This window comes from Sciurus carolinensis, chromosome 8, assembly GCF_902686445.1.
Source record: "Sciurus carolinensis chromosome 8, mSciCar1.2, whole genome shotgun sequence".
In the NCBI taxonomy this organism is placed as follows: domain Eukaryota; kingdom Metazoa; phylum Chordata; class Mammalia; order Rodentia; family Sciuridae; genus Sciurus; species Sciurus carolinensis.
Window position 1 is genome coordinate 17015531 of NC_062220.1, and position 10548 is coordinate 17026078.

General features: G+C 42.3%; 1 pseudogene; it reads right to left on the bottom strand.

Moving 5' to 3' along the window:
- Nucleotides 1–1911: 1911 nt before the first annotated feature.
- On the bottom strand, nucleotides 1912–10223 carry LOC124991264 (large subunit GTPase 1 homolog; annotated as a pseudogene).
- Nucleotides 10224–10548: the final 325 nt, after the last annotated feature.

Below are 10548 nucleotides of genomic sequence, written 5' to 3' on the forward strand. Positions count from 1 at the left end.
GAGATGGTCTCCATTCTCACTTGAACACATACCTTGCCTTAATTCCAAAGGCACCTCTCTCTTGAGATCTCCTTCATTCTCCCTTGAATAGGTATCTGCTTTCCTAAATAAACCTCTGTCAATGCCTCTTATTGGCACTTGCTGAAATTCTTTACTGTTATATAAACCAAGAACCCCCTAGTCCTGGACTGAATCCTCGATTCTTTCCAGAAACTCCTCAGATCCTTCTTAGGGGAGGTAGTTCCTATGATAGATTTATTTTCTTGTATGCAGAAAATTGTTGGGTCTTGCTTTTTAATCCATTCAGTCAGTCCGTCCGTTTTAACTGGAGAATAAAGCACTTTTACCCTCAGAGTTATTGAAAGACTAGTAATCATTCCTCTCATTTTGTTAATTTTTTTCTCATTTTGAATATTATTCATTCATTTAAACATTTTTTCTATTACCACTGTCATGTTTTCCCCATGAAGACATTACACTTACACACTCACACACAACACACACCACACATACCTAGACATCTTTGAGCCCCTTTTCACCTTAACATTTGGTCTATTCAGATTTAATTTTTTAAGTCCTTTGTGTATACACCAAGGAGTGGGATAACGGGGTCAAACGGTGGTTCCGTTCCAAGTTTTATGAGGTATCTCCATATTGCTTTCCAGAGTGGCTGCACCAATCTGTAGTCCCACCAGCAATGTATGAACGTTCCTTTTCCCCCTCATCCTCACCAACACTTATCGTTTCTTGTACTCTTGATAATTGCCATTCTGATTGGAGAGAGATGAAATCCAGTGTAGTTTTAATTTGCATTTCTCTAATTGCTAGAGATAGTGAACATTTTTTCATATATTTGTTGATTGATAGTATTTATTCTGTGAAGTGTCTGTTCAGTTTCTTTGCCCATTTATTGATTGGGTTATTTGGTTTTTTGTGTGTATAAAGTTTTTTGAGTTCTTTATATATCCTGGAAATTGATGCTCTATCTGATGTGCATGTGGTAAAGATTTTCTCCCATTCTGTAGGCTCTCTTTTCACCTTATTGATTGTTTTCTTTGCCGTGAAGAAGCTTTTTAGTTTGATTCCACTCCATTTATTGATTCTTGATTTTACTTCTTGTGCTTTAGAAGTCTTGTTAAGGAAATCAATTCCTAAACTGACATGGTAGATAGAGATTTGGGCCCACTTTTTCTTCTACTAGGAGCAGGGTCTCTGTTCTAGTGCCTAAGTCCTTAATCCACTTTGAGTCGAGTTTGCAGGGTGAGAGAAGGGTTTCATTTCATTTTGTCAAAATGCATTCTACTGTCATGTATAATTAGAACAAATTTTCAAAAGATTTAATTTTTTCTATTAGAAATTAGAATAAGATCCCACATCTTTAAATTTTAAGAAATCTTATAACCTGACTTATTAGTTTTCCCTCGTGGTGGATAAGGTATGTGTTAGCTTAAACATTTATATTTGTTTAATTTTTTAAAAAATTCCAGCCAAGTTTTAATTGATTACAACTGTTTAAAGGTCAAAGAATGTCCAACTGGCATTTAATCTACTTAAATGAATGAAAGTATTCATCGGTGACATTTAATTTTAGTGTATTTTCAAAAACATCCCGACTCACATTACTATGCATTTGTGTGTATACTTACACAAACTCATAGGCATCATCCATTCCCCCATCTGAAGTTCACCCTCCTACAAGGCTGCGTCTCTGGGGCTCCAAAGACTACTAGTCAGAGTTGGCGTTTCCAGGAGCTCTTAGGTCTTGGCATCGGACTGCCGGTGTGGTGGCTTTCCCCTAGAGCAGAGTCCGTTCCACAGCACCAGCGTCTTGGACGAGTTCCGCAGGCAGCAAGCCGCTTCTCTTCTCTTCCATCTGCACCGTGCAGATGCGGCTTCCCTTGCAGCCCAGGTTCACAGATCCAGGTGCCTGTGGAGGCGACGACTTTCCTCTTTTTGACTTCTGTTGCTGTTTATTCCCCAGGGCTTCCCAGCTCCATTCTCAGAGGTCACACTCCCAGGCCTGTCACCCATCACAGCCCCAACCCCTTTGGCCAAAGCTCTCACATTCTCTTGATGAAAAAAAGTGTCCTCGACAACTTTTCCATCTGCCTTTTTTTTTTTTTTTTTTTTAATTTCTACCTGGCTACATTTTTATTTCATCCCTAGTCATTTCCTTCCCTACGAATTGCTGGTGTTGGTGCTGAAATGTCACAGGATCTCTTCCAGGAGGAGGCTGGCAGTACAGTAGTTTCCCGCTGACATAATCCTTTAGGACATGCCGTGCAGACTGAAGCAGGCTGGCTGTCCGCGTGCTGTCACGAACCCTCCCAAACTGCCAGGAGCTCAACAGTTCTGAGGTTGGAGGGCGGCACGGATCTTCATCTTCTCTATGAAATTTATGCCTAGGTGGCCTCTAAAACATGCCCTGGAATATTCTGGCATAGTAGTGATAGAGGTGGGACATGAGCTCTCACCCGGTCACTTGGAGAATTCCACTGTAATCTCTCTGCCTTGGTGACACAAACGATGGCACCACCCGACCTGGGCAGTCACACACACAGGCCAGGCTCCATGTGAAGTCCAGAAATGCTCGCCGTGACCAGCTGTGGCAGACACAGATACTTTCTTGCCCACGATGGCCTTGATGGTTGAAATTCTAGAAGCATCCGGGTAGCCCAGCAGTCCAACAGTAAGGAGCCCATCCTTCTGCTTCTTCCCAGTGTGCTTAAACAGCTCCAGTCATTCCTGCTTTGGTACCTTGTGGTTAAAATTGTGTATTTGTCTCCTCTGTGGGGTTTTCCTGCCCTGAGCCTCAGAATCCACGGTGTAGCTTTCCTTCTAGCCCTGAGCACAGGCCTCCTCATCAGGGTAGCTATCTTCTTTTTTATTTTTCTCTTAATTTTTTTTTTTTTATTTTTACAGACTGCACATTTTGATTCATTGTACACAAATGGGGTACAGCTTTTCATTTCTGTGGCTGTACACAATGTAGATTCACACCATTCATGTAATCATACATATGCATAGGGTAATACTGTTTCATTCTATCTTTTCGTCTCCCACCCCCTCCCACCCCTTTCTCCTCTACCCCATCCAAAGTTCCTTCATTCTTCTGTTTCCCCTGTCAACCCCCCTCATTATATATCATCATCCACTTATCAAAGAAAACATTTGACCTTTGGTGTTTTGGGCTTGGCCTATTGCACTTAGCATGATATTTTCCAACTTCATCCATTTACCAGCAAATGCCATAATTTTATTCTTCTTTATGGCTGAGTAATATTCCATTGTGTATGTATACCACAGTTTTTTTTTTTATCCATTCATTAATTGAAGGGCATCTCAGTTGGTTCCACAATCTAGCTATTGTGAATTGAGCTGCTGTGAAATTCTGAGCATGTCTGCCAATCTTTTTCCTCCTCCTCCTGACACTCTTCCTACTCACTATCATCTTCATCACTAGAGGAATCACCAGGTAAGAGAGAATCCCTGTCTGGGAGGTGGTGGGTCTCATTCTGTGGAATTTCATTCTCCTCAAAACTGGAGTTCTCAGACTCGGATGTGTTGGCTTCTCCAGCATCTGGGGTCTCTTGTTCCTTAGAGTCACCATTCAGTTGAGCAGTTTTGGCCAAAGCTGACCAGAAAATAACCTTCACATCTTCTTTTTCAAAGGACGTGGCCCAGCTGCTCCGCTGCTTAGCAGTCAGCGAGTCAGTCCTGCTTATCGGAAGCCTGTTCTCAGCATCTGTCTCCTTCACACAACATCCCAAACCTCCGCATCCAAACAGGAGTGGGTTTCAAGCACCTGCTGTCTGGACCACGATGTCACTTCTCTCAGTGACCCTCCAGAGTTGGCGCCAGAAGTCCAAACTTCATTCAAATGGAGTCAATACTAACTCTTGTTCCTCTTCTAGCAGGACAAGCCGACATCTCCATTTTAAGATGTCATCTTTCTCTGCCTTTTAAGCTCTTCTGGGCTAGTTTTTTGGTCTCAGTTTGGTCTCCTTGGTCTACACAAGAACTGTCTGTTTTCTTCATGGAGTTTCTTAATTCTCTGGCTTTCTTCAAAAGACAGCAGTCCAGTTCTAGCCTCAGGGAGAGCAAACTTAATATTAACTTCCCCGTGGGTTGACCTGCAGTGGCTCTGGCTCCCCTGGGTTTGATGGTGGGTAAGGGCTGGACCCAGAGACCCACTACCCAGCGCTCTCCTCCGACTCTTAGCAACCCAGCTGTGGTACGAACCAAAACATTTATATTTATAATGCGGGAAATTTTACCAGCTCTTGTGCAAGCTAGCTGTGCACCAGTGATAAAGTAGCAGCTGCCAGCATGGAACACAGGTGTCAGGACCTATTAAAAATATTTACCATTTAAAGAAACATAGACATCTAATTATGTATCCTCACGATCCCTAAGGTGAGTCATTACTGAAATCTCAGTCATTTTATTTTATTATATCCTTCTGCATATAGCAATATTATCTCTTTCCTTATGTCTCTCTTTTCAGTGTCTGTCCCTTCTCCTAACACCAATCTTTTATCTTTATTTTCTTGTGCGGGGCCAAATCAAAATAAAACAAACCCGAATGGTAACAGACCTTGTCATTGAGGAGCTCTGCTTTGTTGCTGGTAAGTTGTTTTATAACCCAAAGCTGTTTCCTCATTAGGTAACAACAACAACAACAACAAAAAAAACCTTACACCTGTCAGGAACTAGGAGAAGACGAGAGAAGAAGATGAGAAACTGTCTCATTACAGTGCCAGCTGAGGAAGGGTTATGGTTCATATCTGTAATGTCCCCTGAAGCTCAAGTGCGGAAGGCTTGGTTCCTAATGCACTAATGTCCACAGGAGGGCTTTGGGGGAGGAGATTGGGTCATAAGGGCTCTGACTTTATCCATGGATTAATCCATTAATAGCGGAAGGGACTCCCAGCAGGTGGTGGAAATCGCAGGCAGGTGGGGCATGGTAGGAGAAGTGGGTCACCAGGAGCATACTCTTTGGGGCTATATCTTGTCCCTGTCCCATTTCTCTCTCTTTTCCAAATGCCTCTGCTACTGTCATGCTCTTCTGCCATAATCTACGTCACCTCAGGAGCAAAGCAATGGTATCGGTTTGACCTCCAGCTAAAACCTCTGATTCCCTGAGCCAAGATAAACCCTTCCTCCTCCACGTTGTTCTTGTTAGGTGTTTTGGTCACAGTGATGAAAGGCTGACTGAGAAAAGTGAGTGAGAAACGTCCCTGAAGAATCTTCTCGAAAGTCTCATGAACTCATGTTTGGGGAGGATTCACGACGTTCCTCCAGGACTGGTCAGCTGCAGTTCAAGCTTTCCCTTGTGCCCTTTGTGACTATGTGCAAGGTCACCAGAGGCCAGCACCGAGCAATTCTTCTCCATTAAATAGTGAAGCTCTGTCTTGGGGACTTATGGCCATGGACGTGTGTGTGAGGCGTCTGGTGGGTCTAACACCAGGCTGGCCTGCGGTCTTCAGTTCAGAGATTCCAGAGTGGAGATGGACACTGATGGCACTCGTCACCAGTGAAGCTTTGACCCACGGCAGCCACGTGCCAGGACAGACTTTTCCAGCCATGTCCCTTTGAAGAATGGTCCTGGTGTCCTGGCGATCAGTCCGTGTAAATAAAGCCTTATTTGTTCTTCCTGCTAGACGCCTAGTTGCCCGAGGCCATTTCCGGCAACTCCCTGTTGTGATCTTCGTCGCAGAGGCTGGTGTAACCCATACGCTGTAATCGTTTCTCACCTCTCCACAGTAGACTCTGGTCTTCAGATGTCCTCTCAGGTTCTTTGCCCAGAAGGCAGGTGGAGTTGGCAAGAGGAGAGATCTGGTTTTATGGCATCCATGGAAGTTGTTCATGCCACTGGTTTCTTTGTCTTCACCAGAGGGATGTTGGGAGGGTGATGTTTACACAAGACCTACCCTGTGCCTTGGCTCTGATGTCACCCAAGGGACTCACTGAATACTGATAGAGTTTCTTGTTCCTATCACCACATCCTCCCCCTCCTTATTTCCATAGCTGTATTCCAGAAATAAATGTCAAAATCAGCTCCACTCTTATTCTTCTGTCTTCGGCCATTTGGGTGGCTTTTGAATGTACCCAGCCTGTGCCGTGTCCCTCCCCAGGCCAGGCACTGTGTCACTCCACGTCCAGGCTTAGTACTCCCATCGGTAGAAAGCAGTGAACGGCAGCCAGAAGAACACACTGGCTCCTGACCCCCTGAGCCGTGTGCGTAGGAAGGACTAGCACTGGCAGAGTACATTGCTTGTCTAACAATTTTAAATGTAGGGGTTTTTTTTTTTGGTTTTGTTTCGGCACTGGTAATTAATCCCAGGGGTACTTTATCACTGAGTTACATACCTGGTCCTTTTTTATTTTTAATTCTTTTAATTTTGAGACAGGTTCTTGCTAAACTGCTGAGGCTGGCCTCAAACTTGCAATCCGCCTGCCTCAGCCTCCTGAGTTGCTGGAATTAACCCTTGAACCATCATGACCAGCTAAATGCACATTTTTAATGAATTATCTGATGATTCCCTAAAAGCTTCTACTTTTTAAATTTTTTTATTTGATCGTAAAGCTGGAGTATGTCTAAAATTTCCCATATCTTTGCAATAACTGCTTACTGTAAGTATTTTGGACTATAGTTTTCTCTACGTTTATTTATTGGCCAGTCTCATCCCTTCTTTCTATCCTTGAGGGCTTATCCTTTCTTTATTCTAGAGGTGGTATGAACGTGATGTTTTTAGTTGTCTTTTCTCATGGTTATTTTAAGAAATTTGGGGAAAGAAGGAAAGCAGACAACTAGCTTAATCTGATCTCTCTGATTGCTCCATCTTTTGTATCAGTATGTTATTTACCAGAGAAATTTTCTCTCGACACTGAGGAAATAATTTGTAATTTACAATTTCTGTTTTTTTCTTACATTATTTTCACTGGGACTCATTTTTCCATGTTCTCTAAGCTCAAATACTAAAAGCACAAAACCCATTATGAGTTTAACAATCCAAGAAAAGATAAAATGCATGGAAAAACATAGACAAGTTATAAGGGATGGGCTGTTTACTTTAAGTGCTATAGAAGTGAGTCTAAATGGATTAGCTGGCAGTTATATGCAATGAGCCGAAATTATGGCATTAGGAATCTGCACATTGTAACATTTATAAAGAAAGGATCTTTATGAGCAAGTTTTCTTGATCTCTGCATTATTGACATTTGGGACTTGGATAAATCTTCGTTGTAATTGCCTGCACATTATAGGATGTTTAGAAGTATCTCCATCTCCACCTACCAGGTGCTGGTATCACCTCTGTGTTCCCAACTCAAGTTGGAACAACCAAAAATATCTGCAGACATTTTCAAAATGTCCCCTGGGGAGGTGGGACAAAATTACCCCTAGTTAAGAGCCAGTGTGGTAAAGGAATAAAGCCAGTCAGTACAGCTTTTCCAATATTAAATGTTAAAGATTTATAACACATGAATGTATGTCCATTTATCCAACTCAATATTTTAAAATAGAATCAATCTTGTCACAATCTCATGAATTATTAAAAATATTGATCAATGATATTATCTGAGCTCAGCATGATTAAAAGTAGAATATCAAAGCTTAGAAGATAAAGCTCTAACATTAGAAAGTAAAATATAATAAGAACTCTTGTAAACAACTATTAATCGAAGAAGAAACCAAAGTCAAATTGCAGAAAATCCTGAATATAAAATTGAAAGCATTACATTTATGACATCATATGTAAAACAGTTCTCAGAAGAAAATTCATTGCATTCAATGTTTCTATGACTAAACAAGAAAAAGAAAAACTTGGGGGTGGGGGTATAACTCAGTGGCAAAGTACATGCCTCACATATGTGTGGCCCTGGGTTTGATCCCTAGTACCAACATAGGGAAAAGAAAACAAATCAAAAAGTGAAAAAATAATCAATGAAACAACTATTCAACCAAGAAGTTAGAAACCTATTTATAAACTTGAAAAAGATAAGAGGTCAGTACAAGAAAATGAGATATTAATGAATTCAAAAACAGGGAAGAGTATAGTTTAGGGGTGTCATGCCTAAGTAACATGTGTAAGGCATGGGTTTGATCCCCAGCTCTGAAATAAAAGAACTCCAGAAAACCAGAACTAATAAAAATATTTCTTTTATTTGCTCTAAGTGAAATCCAGAAGGAGGGAGAGAGAGAGAGAGAAGGAGGAGGAGGAGGGGGAGGAGGAGAAGAGAAAGAAGTTAGGTAATCATTAACTAACTAAAAGGAAAAGAAATAAAAGCACAAATGTATAAAATAAGAATGGAAAGAAGAAAATAGCCATACATATAGGAAAATTAAAGGAATCATAAGAGTATAAGCATGAAGTGTTGAGAATTCAAGGATATTTGTTTTGCTTACTGATGTAGTCCAAGTGCTTAGAATAGAACCTAGCACAGAATAGGTATACAAAAAAATTTGATGGATAAACAAATAAATAGAAACACTTTTGCTAAACTGTATGACATCAATACACTGTGAAAAAAAAGATAAATTTGCAAAATTGAACCTAGGTGGAATTGAAAATATATGGGCTTCCTGGTGCCAAGAGATAAAACTTTCAGGTAAATTCCCCTATTATTTAAGGAACAAATGATTTTAATTATACTTAATTTACATAATTAGCAATTATGTAATTATTAAAATCATGTACCACATAATTACAGTTATACATAAAAAAAACCTCACTTTGATAGTGAGATGAACATACCACTGATTATAGAACTAATTAAAGAGTATGCACTCTGGGTATCATGGTACATGCCAGTAATCCCAGCAGCTCAGGAGGCTGAGGCAGAGGAATCGTGAGTTCAAACTCAGCCTCAGCAACCTAGTGAGACTGTAAGCAATTCAGCGAGACCCTGTATGTTATCAAATAGCAGTACAGTAAAGGAAAAAACACATTCAAGGACTGGGGTTGTGGCTCAGTGGTAGAGTGCTTGCCTAGCATGTGTGAGGCACTGGGTTTGAGTCTCAGCACCACATAAAAATAACTAACTAACTAACTAACTAAATAAATAAATAAATAAAATAAAAGGTTCAGCAACAACTAGAAAATATTTTTTAAGAAATACGTTCAATCATTTCCACCCAGAGACCATCAGAACTAATACCCAACTCTCTCTTTATATCTTTGTGCAAGTTACCAACAGAGTTCCAAGACACTTGGTTTTTAATACAGAAACGTTGGCTATTATAATATTTGTTGAATTTTTCAATAAAAGTTGTTGGGGATCTTGAAAAACAAACAGTATTTTTCCCCTGGAATTAGGAAGAAATTGTTAGATCTTTTCCGTTAGCATGTAGGTCTGGGCAAATGGAATCCTAACTTCTGAAAAACAGAGTTAAAAACAGAGTAATTTCAGCAAGATGTTGGCGTAGGAGATGCCTGCATTCATCCCCTCCTGTCACCCCCCCCCCCACACACACACACAAATTAGCTATCCAAAACAAAAAATAGTGTTAGAGGGCTCAAGGAACCAATGGAGAACATGGAGCAACACCGTGGAACCAAAAACAGGGCAGTCACACAGAAAGGATTGCCCGGGAGGTCGGCATACCTGAGATACCTGAAGCTGGCTAGCGACAAAGAAGGAGGCGCTATGGAAATCGGCCTTGTGACCCATAGGAAATGCACTGCAGAAGACACTCGCTAGCAGATTTTGCCCCTGAGGTAAACAGAATCCATCACTGCTGCAAACTCTCCAGAGAGGGAAATGCTGCTCACCCCTGTTTCCCCCAAAAGAAGCCATTACTGTACCACTTTGGGACTGAGCCCACCTCCTCCAACCCTACACAGGCCTCAGCTCCTAGACCCACAGCTGTTGCGTGTATAGATGTGCTGAAGACTGTGTGCCATGACTGTACTGCTTGCTCCCATGCCTCAGACACCACACCAGAGTCCCACAGAGGCTAGCTCCACTCTGGGCCCCCGAGCTGAGGCTTCTCAGCATGTGCATGTAATCGAGACCTCAGCTCCCTGGTCAGCTGGGAGTGCCTATGCCTTGGACATTAGAACCACCTTCACAGCAAGCTAGCCTGTACCCCGAGGCCCAGAGCCACCACTGCTGTGCACATGCCTATTCCAGACCGGCGTTCCTTGGCTGCTCTGCAAGCACTTGTGTTCTTGCACTGGAGGCGGCGCTGCAGCGAGTGTATCCGTGTTCCATTCCATGAAGTCGTGGTATGCCAGCAACGCCTGTGCTCCCAACCCAGGCTCTGCAGTCATTGTAAGTTCATGTGCCTCACTCAGTGTCACCAATGCAGCGGTGGAGGGCTTGTCCTCCAGGCACGAGCGCCACCGCAGCTCCGAGTCCCACTGCAGGGTCCTTCCACTCGCACCGACGCTCCGGATCCCTGAGTTACGGCTATTCCAAGGCTCTGTGCGTCAGACACTGTACCACTGCCAATGTAAGTGCACCCACGAGCTGGACCTGACCCTCACAGGGATCCCTTTGGTCATGACGTCGTCCATGGAAGAATCAGAGATCAGGAGAACC